Source organism: Mustela putorius, unplaced genomic scaffold (genome assembly GCF_011764305.1).
Source record: "Mustela putorius furo isolate JIRA1106 unplaced genomic scaffold, ASM1176430v1.1 tig00002118_pilon_pilon_pilon, whole genome shotgun sequence".
NCBI classification, from domain to species: Eukaryota; Metazoa; Chordata; class Mammalia; order Carnivora; family Mustelidae; genus Mustela; species Mustela putorius.
Genome location: NW_025421952.1, coordinates 209,418 through 222,832, shown reverse-complemented (window position 1 = coordinate 222,832; position 13,415 = coordinate 209,418).

The following is a 13,415-nucleotide window of genomic DNA, read 5'->3' as shown; positions in this document are numbered from 1 at the left end:
ATAGTGCCCTGCACGGGATTGAAGAACTGAAGAAGGTCTGTGTTTTCCCCTGATAGTCAACCAGACGTCTCTGTCTGTTCCTTCTCACGAGGACACTGAATCCCCATCCAGCCAAAGCCCATCCTCTTCCGCAGTCCTGACCCTGACATCGCCATGCAATAGGTTTGTATCCTAGAATTCTCCTGGTGGCACTGTCTCACCCACCCTCCTCTCCTAGGTGGTCTCTGGGAAGAAGAGGGTGATTGTCATTGGCATTTCGGTGGGACTCTCTGTGAGTGTGAAGACAGCCTGGGGGGATCCATTCTACAGGGAGGAAGGGGGTGGGGGCAGAACAGCAGGGAAGATAGATTGCGGAAGTGGGTACTAGAAAACAGAAAGGGTTCACACAAGGAATTTTGATTTTACTCTCACTAATTGAGACCCAGCTGCATGAATGTGGAATGACAGGGAAAGGATCCGATTCCAGAATACCTGTGTGTCAGTCCATTCAACAAGCAAGGTAGATGGACTAGTCCCAGGGTCAGCAAACCACAGTGGCCATCATGCTGCTGCCTGTTTATGTAAATAAAGTTTTATTGAGACACAGCCATTTGTGTTTGAGTACATAAGATCTATGGCCACTTCATGCTACAACGATAGGGTTGGGTATTGCATAGAGTTCACAGGGGCCCCAAAGCCTAAAATATTTACTCTCTTGCTCTTTACATAAGAAGCTGACCCCTGGACCTGTCCTTTGCTACTTAAGCATGGTCCTTGCTTAGCAACATCAGTATCTCCAAAGATTTGCTAGTAATGTAGAATCTCGCCCCCCACCAAGACCTACTGAGTCTGAATCTGCATTTTAACAAGATTCCAAGCACTGGATTTGGTGTCCCCAATTTTCTCTCACCACTGCAGTATTCTGATTCTAACAATTCACTAAGAGAAACAGGTCGAGCAATGCTAGATGCGGAAGGAGACACACAAGAATGGCAGGACACCGACCTTAAGGAGCATACAATTTAGTCCAGTAGTTTTGAAACTTTACCATGCAGAGGATTTCCTTGGTGGACCATGTTAAAAATACAGGCCTGGAGCTTTCCCCTTCCAAGGCAGATCCAGTAAATCTTCCCTGGGGCTGGAACTCTGCATTTCTAACAAGGACTCGGGGGAATCTGATGGTCCTGCGCCTCAGGAAACACTAGAGTAACCCCTGCGCTCTCATCATACCCTTTTTCTCCCCCTGCCATCAGGCTCCCTTTGTGGCAGCCCAGGTGGACTCCGGCATGGACAGCCCAGGCACCTTCTTACCAGTCCTGGTTGGTTTCAGCCCCGTGAACATGGCCAGGTGAGCCCACTGTAATGAAAGGCATTGACGGGCCAGGCCCCTGAGGGAGGCTGAGAGGAAACCTGTCAAAATCTACAGTACAGGGGCGAGTGGGTGGCTCGCTCAGTGGGTTAAAGCCTCTGCCTTTGGCTCAGGTCATGATCCCAGGGTCCTGGGATCAAGCCCCACATCGGGCTCTCTGCTCTGCAGAGAGCCTGCTTCCCCTCTCTCTACCTGCCTCTCTGCCTGCTTGTGATCTCTGTCTGCCAAATAAAAAAATAAAAATCTTTAAAACAAAACAAAACAAACAAACAAAACCAAAATCTACATTACAGCCACGAAGAGGAGGGCAGGGTGGCTATGGTCTTGCTCACCACATCTCAGAACATTAGAGTAAATACGGACTGTCCCTGAGCTTATGAGGATTTTGTTTTTGGTGGGTTTTTGTTTTATTCTGTTTTGTTTCTGTTTTTATTTCGTTTTTTTGGTCCACTGGTTGATGTAGTCTCTTCTTTCGGGAAGGACTAAAGGCAGCTTACAGAGGCCACATCAAATACCAGAAAGCAGACATTCAAAACAGGAATGGAGAGACAAGGAAAACAAGGCCCAGGAGATAGAATAGGGTTGGGACGATGCGGACCCCAAAGAGAAGCATCTGTTCAAAGGAGCCGTGGGTGCGGAGTGGCCTCTGATTCCCCTTTGCCCAGCTCCCTTATTGTAGCAACCATTCTCCTTTGTCATCGTAGGGTCCCCTTGGGTCCCCCTCTGGCTACTCAAACCCCACCCTGTCCCCCTTTCCTGAGGACTCTGTGCCACCCAATCACCTCCGCCTTATTGTCTATGTAGATGGCCGCTTTGATCCCAGAGATCAGCATGTGAAAACGATAGTGCTCAGGTGTGGTTCCCTGGATGTTCAGCCTCAGGAGTGTTAAAGCAAGAAGAAAGTAGATTCGTAGGCACTTGTGCGAGAGCTCGGATGTTGTCACTTTGGGGTGAGGCCCTGAAATCCCTTAATTTTTGAGACCACCCCTGGAGATGCTGGTGCCCGGCCAGGAGCGGGGAGCTCTGCTGACTTCACCATTGGCGTGGGCCTCTTGATGAAGCTGAAGGCTTCTGTCGCTGGAATGTTCCATGGAAGGCTTGTGGATTCCTCAAGAGCGGCTCTGCACATGCAGTGGTGGTCCTGGGGGGCGGGGCGGCCGGGTGCTTTCTGAGGTCCTTTTCTCAACTCCCAGATTCCAGGCTTGTAGCGTAATTCAAGTGACGATATAAATGAGTCTGAGATACTGTGAACCCTGCTCCTTTTAATGGAGGACTCTCCTTCACGAAAAATGTATCTGCCGCAGTGGATGCTAATTTCAGGGCCAGTCCCACCTCCACCGCACCCTGGGCCGTGGGAAAAGAGCTGGCCTGGGTTTCTTAGCACACAAAGTCTCACTTGTTTCCTGGGGACCCTGGGCTCCTCAGGTCCCACTGATCTCTGTGCTCACCTGGGACACCTAATCCCTGAGCCCACCTGGGACACCGAAAGCTCACCTCGTTTCAGAAAGTCTTTGGCTGGGGGAGGGCCCAGGTCGTGCAGGAAGAACTCCTGCGGGGGCCTGTGTCTCTGGCCTGGCTCCCAGAATCCCCGCTGACCTCCCCGTCCGCTCCGAGCCCGTCCTCCTCGCCCCGCTCTCTTCATGTCCTTCGGCCTCGGTTGGGTCTTGTGTTCTGCTCACGGAGGTCCTTTCTGTCCTCTGCCATGCGTTCTGGCAGGACTCCCCGCACCTCCGCTAGGGACCAGCAGAACTTAGTTGTCAGGGAATTGTGCCTTCCCCTGGGCAGGGCTGGGTACCCATGCTGTCTAGAGGGGGCCTTGGGTTCGCCCCGGGAGCTGGTGGTCTTTCTCCCAGGTGCCTTCTGGAAATCCTGCGGACATTAGAGCGGGCTCATCAGGTGACCTAGAGTCAAAGCCCGAAGATCGCTGCCCTGACGATGCAAGCCAGCATCAGGTGTGTGGAAACGTATTAGGAGTGGGGAGGTTGCGTGGATGGGGGACTGTCCTGAGAATAGCGGAGACCCTGAGGACTCCTTAACGCGGTGAGGGGAGCAGGTCTGCGTGGTGGAGGGCGCGGTAACCTTTCTGTTGGTTTGCACCTGTGCTTGGCCGTGTGCATCTTGCTCTGATCCCTGATCTTTTCTCACTGCCGTGTCTCCTCTGGTGTCCTGATTTCTGGCCCGTGCTCAGCCTGGAGGAAAAAGGCCGTGTGTACCTGGTTGGCTGGCAGACCCTGGGCATCATGGCCATCATGGATGGAGTGGAGTGTATCCACAGCTTTGGTGCCGGTGGGACCCCAGTCTAGACTTTCTTCCTGGCTCCTCCTGAATGCAAACTGATTTCCTATCCCCATCCCCAGCCCATGGGGGTTCCTCATTCGATGTCCAGACTGTCCTATTTGAATAGGCATTTCAGTCAAATGCTCCTTGCTGTGAACCCCTACTCAGGACTTGGTTCCTCAACTCCCAGCCCCGCTTAGCTGTGGCCTCCCATGTGTGTGACACCTCACCCTCCACCCCTCTGGGCATTTTCCTTCAAGACCCATGAACGTTCCCCCAAGCCTAGAATCAATCTTTCCTATAAAGCCCATCATTCCTTTCTCCCTGTCCTTAAACGTTCCAGACTACCGAGATAAACGCGGCTTTCTCACTGGTGATCAGAGTGACATGTTTAACCAGAGAACTGAGCTCCTCCACGGGGGCGAGTGTATGACGGGACATGGGGCAGGTTGTGAAGGTGACAGGTGTGCAGGGAGTGGGAGGTGAGGGGCGCTGGGGACAGGTGGGGGAGGAGAGCAGGCAGACAGTCCAGGGAAGGGAATATGGGTTAGAGGTCGGGAGGCTTTGGGGAAGCACAGAGAGGGCGGAAGGTTCTGGATTCTCCCTCTAAATCTGGCTCTAGTCCAGGGCTCTTCCCTCAACTTGCTGCATCATCTTGGGCAAAACACTTGACCTCGTTGAACCTCGGTTCTTCCATCTGTGTACAAACACGCTGTGTGAGAGGTCCTGTGAGGCCCTCTGTGGTCCGCAGGTCTGTGGGTGGGAGTTCTTCATGGGAGGGGGCCCCCCATTTTCTCGGGCCCAGGGTCCCCAGTTCTCCTTCTCCCAAGAGGACTTCCTGACGTGCATCTTGACATCCCTCACAGAAATCGGCACCGTGGTCTTCATTTTCACCCTGGATGGTGAGAGGGAAGGCAGGAGCGGTGGGGTGAGCAGAGGGAGGCAGGGGAGTGACTCAGGGGAGCTGTCATTTTTCTGGGTCTTAAAGCACCTGCTCCGAGGGAGGGAGAGGGGCGCATGTCCTGACAGGACCACAGGGAACAAGAAGAACAGCTTTCGTCTCTGGTGCCCTCCCCTCTCCTAGACAACCTCACGGAGGTGCAGGCGCTCCTGGAGCAGGTGAAGGCGAAGAGGGCCCACATCCAGGCCGTGGCGCATAGCACCGTGGGGCAGACCCTGCCGGTGAGGGTCCAGCCTTGGGGACGGAACCTGGGGTGGCAGTTACAGCAAGGCCTTCCTGGGGATGCTGCTCTGGCTCATTCTCTCTGTTTCTCCAGACCCCTCTGAGGAAGCTCTTCCCTCCATCATCCGCATCACGTGGCCACTGCTTTTCTTCGAATACGAAGGGAACTTCTTCCAGGTATGGGGAATGAGAGGGTGTTCTCTGTGCTGAGGGACTCAGAGGGGCAAGGGTTCCAGAAATTAGAAAACTGAAGGCTGGGGTGCCTGGGTGGCTGGGTGGGTTAAGCCTCTGCCTTTGGCTCAGGTCATGATCTTAGGCTCCTGGGATTGAGTTCTGTATCAGGCTCTCTCCTCAGCAGAGAGCCTGCTGCCCCCTACCGCTACCTACTTGTGATCTCTGTCTGGCATATAAATAAATAAAATCTAAAAAACAAAAACAAAACAACAACAACAAAATACAACCAAACAAACCTCAAGGCTGGAGGGTGGAAAGCTTTGTTGGACTCCCAGAAAGCCAGCTGGGCAAGTTCTTGTGTTACTGGGTCACTGGTCAGTGTTTCCAAGGAAGTGGCTCAGTTCCTCTCTCCAGGAATATATGAAAAAGACAGGCCAGGCCACCAGTCACCTCACAGATACTCATTTGTCCCTTGTTTCAGGTTCATTGTTGATGTTATATAGTCATCCTCACCATACAAAAGTCTTTAAGGTATATCCTTGCAAGGTCACTATGCTGAATTCACTGCAGACAAAATACAGATATTGTCTGTAATATAAGGAAATGATAATTTCACTAGTTTTCACTAATTATAATTGATTATATTTGTAATTATAATTTTACTAATTATAATTTCACTACTGATGCACTGATAATGCTTTAGCAAGACATTATCAGTACAAGCAGTGAAAATAATCATAGCAATAATTATCAATTTGGATATACTTTGCATTTTGGTCTGGAGAGGGCACTGGGACATCTGAATATTAGTTCAGCTGTGCTTTGTGGCCCAAGAAAGAAAGCAGTTTTGCATCTGTGGTTCCTCGGTTTTCTCACCTAACTCCTGCCCACCATCCACAGGGCACCGTCAGGGCCCTGAAGGGTTGCGCTGGAGAGATGTGGTCTCATCCATTATTCAGATCACCTCTTCCAGGAAGCTTCCTGACTTGACCAAACAGCTGCCATGCTTTCTTACCTGCACTCAGAACTCAAAGGAAGCCCTTCTCCCTGAGCCAGGGGGTCCATGCTCCTTCCAGTGCGTACCTTTGTCTTCCCTTCCAAATGGTGTTCATTGGTCACAGCTCTACTTTTTTGGCATACTTTCCACATTCGTGGTCTCCTTTGACATCTCGCATCTCCTGAGAAATCTTCTCCGATGAAACCCACATTGTCTAGAACCCTCCTTGATGTGAGATGCCTCTTCCAGCTTCCACTGTGCCGTCATCATACCTAATACACACGTAGGACTCTGTACTTTACAAACTATTTCATTTATAATATCATTTCTCATAATGGGTTCATAAGGGATGTAGGATGTAGGTTATTCCCCCCATCTCAGATAAAGAAGCTGAAACTAAGAGATTAAAGCATTGTAATCACAGCCACGTGGCTAAAGCAGGATCCAGGACTGGAACCCTGGCCTTGTGACTCTACGTCTGTGGTTTATTTCACTTTACAGTACAAATTTCCACCATATCCATGAATTGAGCCAGATTCTTTTACTCATTCATTCATTATGTACCTATCACGTGCCTGGTCCTATTCCAGGGATAGGGGATATAGTAGGGAATGTTATCCTGTGATCTTTGAAAAAGATCTGTGTTTTTAAAGAAAATTATAATTATAGTAGCAATATTTTTATTGTAAACACTTTGGAAAATACAGAAATCAAAAGGAGAAAAGCATCCATAAGAACCTTCTTCTAGGGGCGTCTGGGTGGCTCAGTGGGCTCACTGAGCCCCAGTGTTTTCAGGAGACTAAAGGATCTAAGGGATTGCTTATATTCCTTAAATTCGACCTTGACTGTGCCAAGGAAAAGAATAAATCTCAGATACAAATGCTTTTTTTTTTTTTTTTTAATGTTATGAAAACAAAACATCCAGTGTCCCATTTTAAAAGCATATCCTTAGAATGGGGTGCCTGGATGGCTGAGTGGGTTAAAGCCTCTGCCTTTGGCTCAGGTCATGATCTCAGGGTCCCGGGATAGAATCCCGCATCTGGCTCTGTGCTCCACAGGGAGCCTGCTTCCTCCTCTCTCTCTCTGCTGCCTCCCTGCATACCTGTGATCTCTCTGTCAAATAAATAAATAAAATCTGTTTAAAACAAAAAACAAAAAAACCCACCCTTCTTCCAAAAAACCACTTAGACAAATTTTGGAGAATGTCCCTCTAGGCTTTTGTATGCATGTGTAAGTGTTTAAATATACTTATACGAAAATAGGACCATCCTTGCCATGCTGTTTTTAACTTGCTTCTCTTCACTGAAAAATAAGAACACTTTTCGGTATAAATATATCCATATCATCATTTTTTAAAAAATATTTTATTTATTTGACAGAGATCACAAAACTCGAACATAATGTTGAGTGAATATTCAAGACACAAGGAATATATTTTTTAAAAAGATTTTATTTCTTTATTTGAAAGAGATCGCAAGTAGGCAGAGAGGCAGGGAGAGAGGGAGGGAAGCGGACTCCCCAGTGAGCAGGGAGCTTGGTGCGGGGCTCGATCCTGGGACCCTGAGATCATGATCTGAACTGAAGGCAGAGGCTTAATCCACAGAGCCACCCAGATACCCTGAAAGACTACATTTTTAAACACATAGAGAAAAAAGTGGGGCACCTGGGTGGCTCAGTTGCTTAAGCATCTGACTTTGACAGTCAGGTCACCATCCTGGGGTCCTGGGATTAAGCCCTGTGTCTGGCTCTCTGCTCAATGGGAAACCTGCTTCTCCCTCTCCCTTTGCCCCTCCCCCTGCTTAGAGACTCCTCTCTCTCTCATCACTCTCTCAAATAAATAAATAAAATCCTTTTTATAAGTGTTTGTCAAATTGTACACACGTGTTCTAAGAACCAAAAAAAACTGTACCTCGAAGCTTAACCTTAGAACATCAGGCTGGCATATACTAGTAATCTGCCTCGGAAGGTGTGCTCAGCCTATCAAGTATCATTCTTTATAATCTTTATATGACTGCAAAGTCTTTCATAATCTGGACATATCATGTGTTTTTTAACCACTTCCTTGATGATGGGCTTCCTGAGAACATTACTTGGTCTTCCCCAGTGGGTTGAAAATTCTGTGAGGTGAGATACCATCATTGTCTTTTTCAAAAACAGTGCCTGCTATTCAATAGCTATTTAATTGAATTGATCTTCCAATTAACATTCCTACATGAAAAAAAAAAAAAACCTGGCCAGTTTTATAGTATAGCACAAGTTGATTCTTTGTAAATCTTGTTTACAGGGAATTAACCATAGAGAATCCAGTTTACTCTGGGTGTAATGACATAATAAATCTTCTGGAAAATGAGACTATGGGTTTTAGAGCTGAGTGATCCTCTAAGATCATTTAATTTCCCTAAGTGACAACTCAGATCTGTTTCAATGCTATAGCAACTAAGAAATGTGTCACACTTTGGAGTTAGAAACAATATATAATCACAGTTCCTGAGAGTATCTGTAGTTACGATAGCCTAGGTTTCCTAAATGTACTTGCCTCAGTATTCTAATTTGTGGTTGGGAACATAGGACAGCAGACCTGGACCTCTAGAGAGTGAAAGGTTCCAGAGAAGATGCTTATAGGACAAGATAAGCCCTTTGGAGGGGCTGCTCCTTTGAAATCTTCCCTCCATACTCTCTATGCCAACTTGGCCCACCCAATCCTAGTAGAATGCTAAAGGAGGTCTTCCCTGAGCATTGGCTGCCAAGGCAGAGCCCATGGGCAGCTGCAGGAAGGGGCCTCTGATGGACACATCTCAGAGAAGAGACCCAAGCAGCTCGCACATTGGCTGGGCCCTGTCAGGTTGACCTTGCAATGACCATTGTGCTGTCATATGGAGTCACAGCCTTGAGGGGTAATATTGTTTGGCTGAGAGAGGCAGGGGGTTGAGAAATGGCACCGATTTGGCGGCTGGCCATACCTCCTCCGTCATGTGTCAGCCTTCTACTACTACTTGGTTTATTCCTTTGGAGGCTTTGGCTGCTCTTCTCTGGAAGACAGAGCAGGGAACAGGAGGCAGCCAAGAGAGCCTCAGAGGTATGTGATGCAAACTTCCCTGGAAAACCACTGCTCCCCGTCCCTGCCTCTGAAGCACTGGAAACGCCTACCTCTTGGGCCAGGGGAGGAACTGGGTGGGGGAAGAGGGGAGTTGAGACAGTGCCTATGGATGTCTTCCTAGAAGTGTCAATCATGCTCAGTCGTGTTCCTTTCAGTTTATTTCAGCAAACCTTGAGCTCCTATTATGTATGGTGGTGCACTAGACATTGAGGAAAAATAAAACCCCAACCGCACCCTCTAGGAGCTCTAGGCGAACCTGGGGGGGAGAGATGGATATATACATAATGAAAGAGAAAATGATAAGAGTTAGTAGAAGTATAAATAGTGCTGAAGGGGTTGGAGGCAGTCTTTTGAAGCAGGGGGATCTAGAAAATGCCTCTGGGGGAGCTCAGGATTGAATTGTGCTTCAGAAGAAGGGAAGGGCTTTGGACATGGATAGGGTGGATGGAAGACAGTAGGGACGACTTTCCAGTTGGAAGGAATGGATTGGGGAAAAGCGGGGGAAACTGAAGAGTGTCGGATATGTTTGATGAGAGGACACCTATGTGGTTGGAAGGTAGAAGTATAGGGAGGTCAGTGACAGAAAAATCTGGAAAATTGACAGAGGTGACATTGTAGAGGGCTTTCAATGCCAGGCTGAAGAGTTCATACATACATAAATATATGTATGTATATGTACATATATATATATCCATTCTATATGCAATGGGAAGATGTCAGGGGGCACCTGGGTGGCTCAGTTGGTCTGTGACTCTTGATTTAGGCTCAGGTCATAATCTCAGGATTATGAGATCAAGCCTGGTGACCTGCCTTCTGCTCAGCAGGGAGTCTGGCTCTGTCCCTTCCTCCTTTCTCCTTCCTGTCCCCCTGCTCCACGCTCTCTCTCTCTCAAATATAAATAAATCTTAAAAAAAAAAAATTATGTCCAAGGGTTTTTTTATTTTAAGATTTTATTTATTTACTTATTTTTTAAGATTTTATTTATTTATTTGGCAGACAGAGATCACAAGCAGGCAGAGAGGCAGGCAGAGAGAGGAGAGGAAGAAGGCTCCCTGCTGAGCAGAGAGCCCGATGCTGGGCTGGATCTCAGAACCCTAAGATCATGACCTGAGCCAAAGGCAGAGGCTTTAAACCACTGAGCCACCCAGGTGCCTTGTCACATTTTTTTTTAAAGAAAGGAAATTTGTATATTATTTTATAATTTTATAATTTTAATTGCCGTATAGTTAACATACAGTGTTATATTAGTTGCAGGTGTACAATATAGTAAATCAACAATTCTATACATCACTCAGTGCTTATCCAGATAAGTGTACTCTTAATCCCGTGCACCCATCCCCCACCCCCCACCTCTGGGAACCATGTTTGTTCTCTGTACTTGAGTCTCTCTTTTGATTTCTCTCTTTGTTTTTCCTTTGTTCATTTGTTTTGTTTCTTAAATTCCACATGTGAGTGAAATCACGAGGAATTTGTCTTCCTCTGACCAGCTTATTTCACCTCGCGTTATATTCTCTAGATCCATGCACGTTGTTGCAATTGACAAGGTTTCGTTCATTTTTTTCAAGATTTCATTCATTTTTATGACTGAACAATATTCCATTGTGTGTTTGTGTGTGTGTGTGTATCACATATTCTTTATTTATTCATCTGTCAGTGGACACTTGGAGTCCTTCCATCATTTGGCTTTTGTAAATAATGCTACTCTGGGGACACCTGGGTGGCTTAGTTGGTTAAGTGTCTGCCTTCGGCTCAGATTATGAATCTGGGGTCCTGGATCAAGCCCCGTGTCAGGCTCCCTGCTCAGGGGGAGCCTGCTTCTCTCTTTCCCTCTGTCCCTCCGCCTCACTCATCCATTCTGTCTCTGTCAATTGAATAAATAAAATCTTTTAAAAAAATAATGCTGCTATATACATAGTGGTACTATATCCTTTTGAATTAGTGTTTTCAAAGTTTCTGGGTAAATATCCAATAATGCAATTACTGGATAATATAATTCTATTTTAAATTTTTTAAACTATTTTACTTATTTATTTTAGAGAGAGAGAGAGAACACGAGTGTGGGGGATGGGCAGAAAGGCGAGCGAGAGAATCTCAAGGAGACTCAGCCCTGAGTGTGGAGCCCAACGTGGGGTTTGATCTCATGATTCTGAGATCACGACCTGAGCTGAGACAGAGAGTCGGACACTTCGCTGACTGAGCCACCCAGGCACCTCTCTTCGGCCCATTTCTAATTGGATTACTTGGTTTTTGGGGTGTTTGAATTGTGTAATTTCTCTCTCTCTATTGGATAGTAACCCTTTATCGGATATGTCATTAGCAAATATGTTCTCCCACTCAGTAAGTTGTTGTTTGGTTTTGTTGGTTGCTTCCTGTGCTGTGCAGAAGCTTTTAGTTTTGGTGTAGTCCTAACAGTTTATTTCTGCTTTGCTTTCCCTTGCCTCAGGAGACATATCTAGAAATATGTTGCTGTGGCCAATGTCAGAGAACTTACTCCCTGTGCTCTCTTCCAGGATTTTATGGTTTCAGGTCACACATAGAGGTCCTTTACCTGTTTTGAGTTTATTTTTGTGTATGTTGTAAGAAAATGGTCCAATCTCATCCTTTTGCATTTAGCAAGTCAGTGTTCTCAACACCATTTGTTGAAGAGACTTTTTCCCATCACATATTTCCTCCTTTGTCAAAGATTAATTGACCATATCATCATGAGTTTATTTCTGACTTTCTATTCTGTTCCATTGATCTGTGTGCCTGTTTTTGTGCCAGTACCATACTATTTTGATTCTTAAAGCTTTGAAGTAGTATACCTTGGAATCTGGGATTGTGACCCCTCCAGATGTGTTTTTTTCCTCCCCTAAGATTGTTTTGGCAGTTTGGGATCTTTTGTAGTTCTGTACAAATTTTATGATTGTTCTAGTTGCGTGAAAAAATGTTCCCTGACATTTAGTAAGTGCTCCCTGGGTGTCTGTGAAATGAATACATGACTTTTCAATTTTAACCCTGGGTGACGGACAAGATGATGGCATTTTGAACAACATAGGAAACATTAGGCAGAAGTTGTGTGGTAGGAGGCTGAAAATGAACTCTACCATTTGAAGTGCTTGTAAAATCTATGCAGAGATGTTCACCTTGCCGCTCAGATTAATTGTCTAGACCTGTGCTACCCAGTCCGGTATCCACTGGCCACGTGGCGCCATTCAAATTTAAATTAACCAAAATTACATACAATTTAAAATTCAGTTCCTTACTCGCACTGTGGACGTTTCAAGTATCACATGTGGCTAGAGGCTATCACATTGGACAGAGCAGATCTTGGATATTTCATCATCATAGAAAATTCTATTGGACAGCATTAGCCTATACTCTAGATCTTGGAGGTAGATGTAGTTATCAACATATTTGGCCACAAAGTTCCTTTCAGTGTTTTTTCTTCTCATAAACATCTCTCAAACACAGCAATCCCACTTGAGTATTACTGTCCTCACTAGGACTTCATCTTTTTATGGTATGCTGGCTGGTCTCCTACCAACTTTTTCCAGCCTAGAGCATAGAACATAGCCCTGGCTTTATGGAAGAGAAACCACACGCACAGAGCTTCCCACGGCTGACTGTGTCACTCGCCAAAACTGACTGAACCAACAAACAAAATCTCTCAGCACCCCACCCCCTGCAGCAGCTTTTCCCAGCCTGTTTGGACCCTGAAAACTTTCGTTGTCAAAATTTGTCAACCCCTTGGGAATTTATACATCGCTTTATCTCTTTTTCATAATACATGATAAGTGACATTAGGTATATAATATTTTCATTTTAAAGCAGCATGTTTTTTAAAGTTGGAAAGTTCATTTTAACATCTTTAAGAGGAAAAGACGAATGCCCACTTTCCCCCCATGTAACAGGTGAGGCATGAAAGTTCATTGACTTTAACAGGTGTGCATTGTTCCAGAACACTTAGATATAAGAAAGGGCAAATATAGTTCCTTGTCTACATTGAGTATAATCTGCTTTAAGCCTCCTATGACCTAGGTTGGCTAAAAAGCCCAGGGTCTGTTTTTCCTCCCCCAAACTTTGTACTGTATGGGAGTTCTGGAGCTTTTGCAGTTTATCCCAAATGGTGGAAGGTCATGTCCTTTTTTAAAAAAACAAAGATTTTATTTTTATTTATTTAGGGAGAGCGTGTGTGCGCAAGCAGTGAGGAGGGGCAGTGAGGGGGAGAGAGAGAGAGAAACCTCAAGTCGGTTTCCCACTGAGCATGGAGCCCAATGTGGGGCTTGATCCCATGACTCTCAGATCAGGACACGAGCCCAAATCAAGAGACACTCAACCAACTGACCCACCCAAGTGC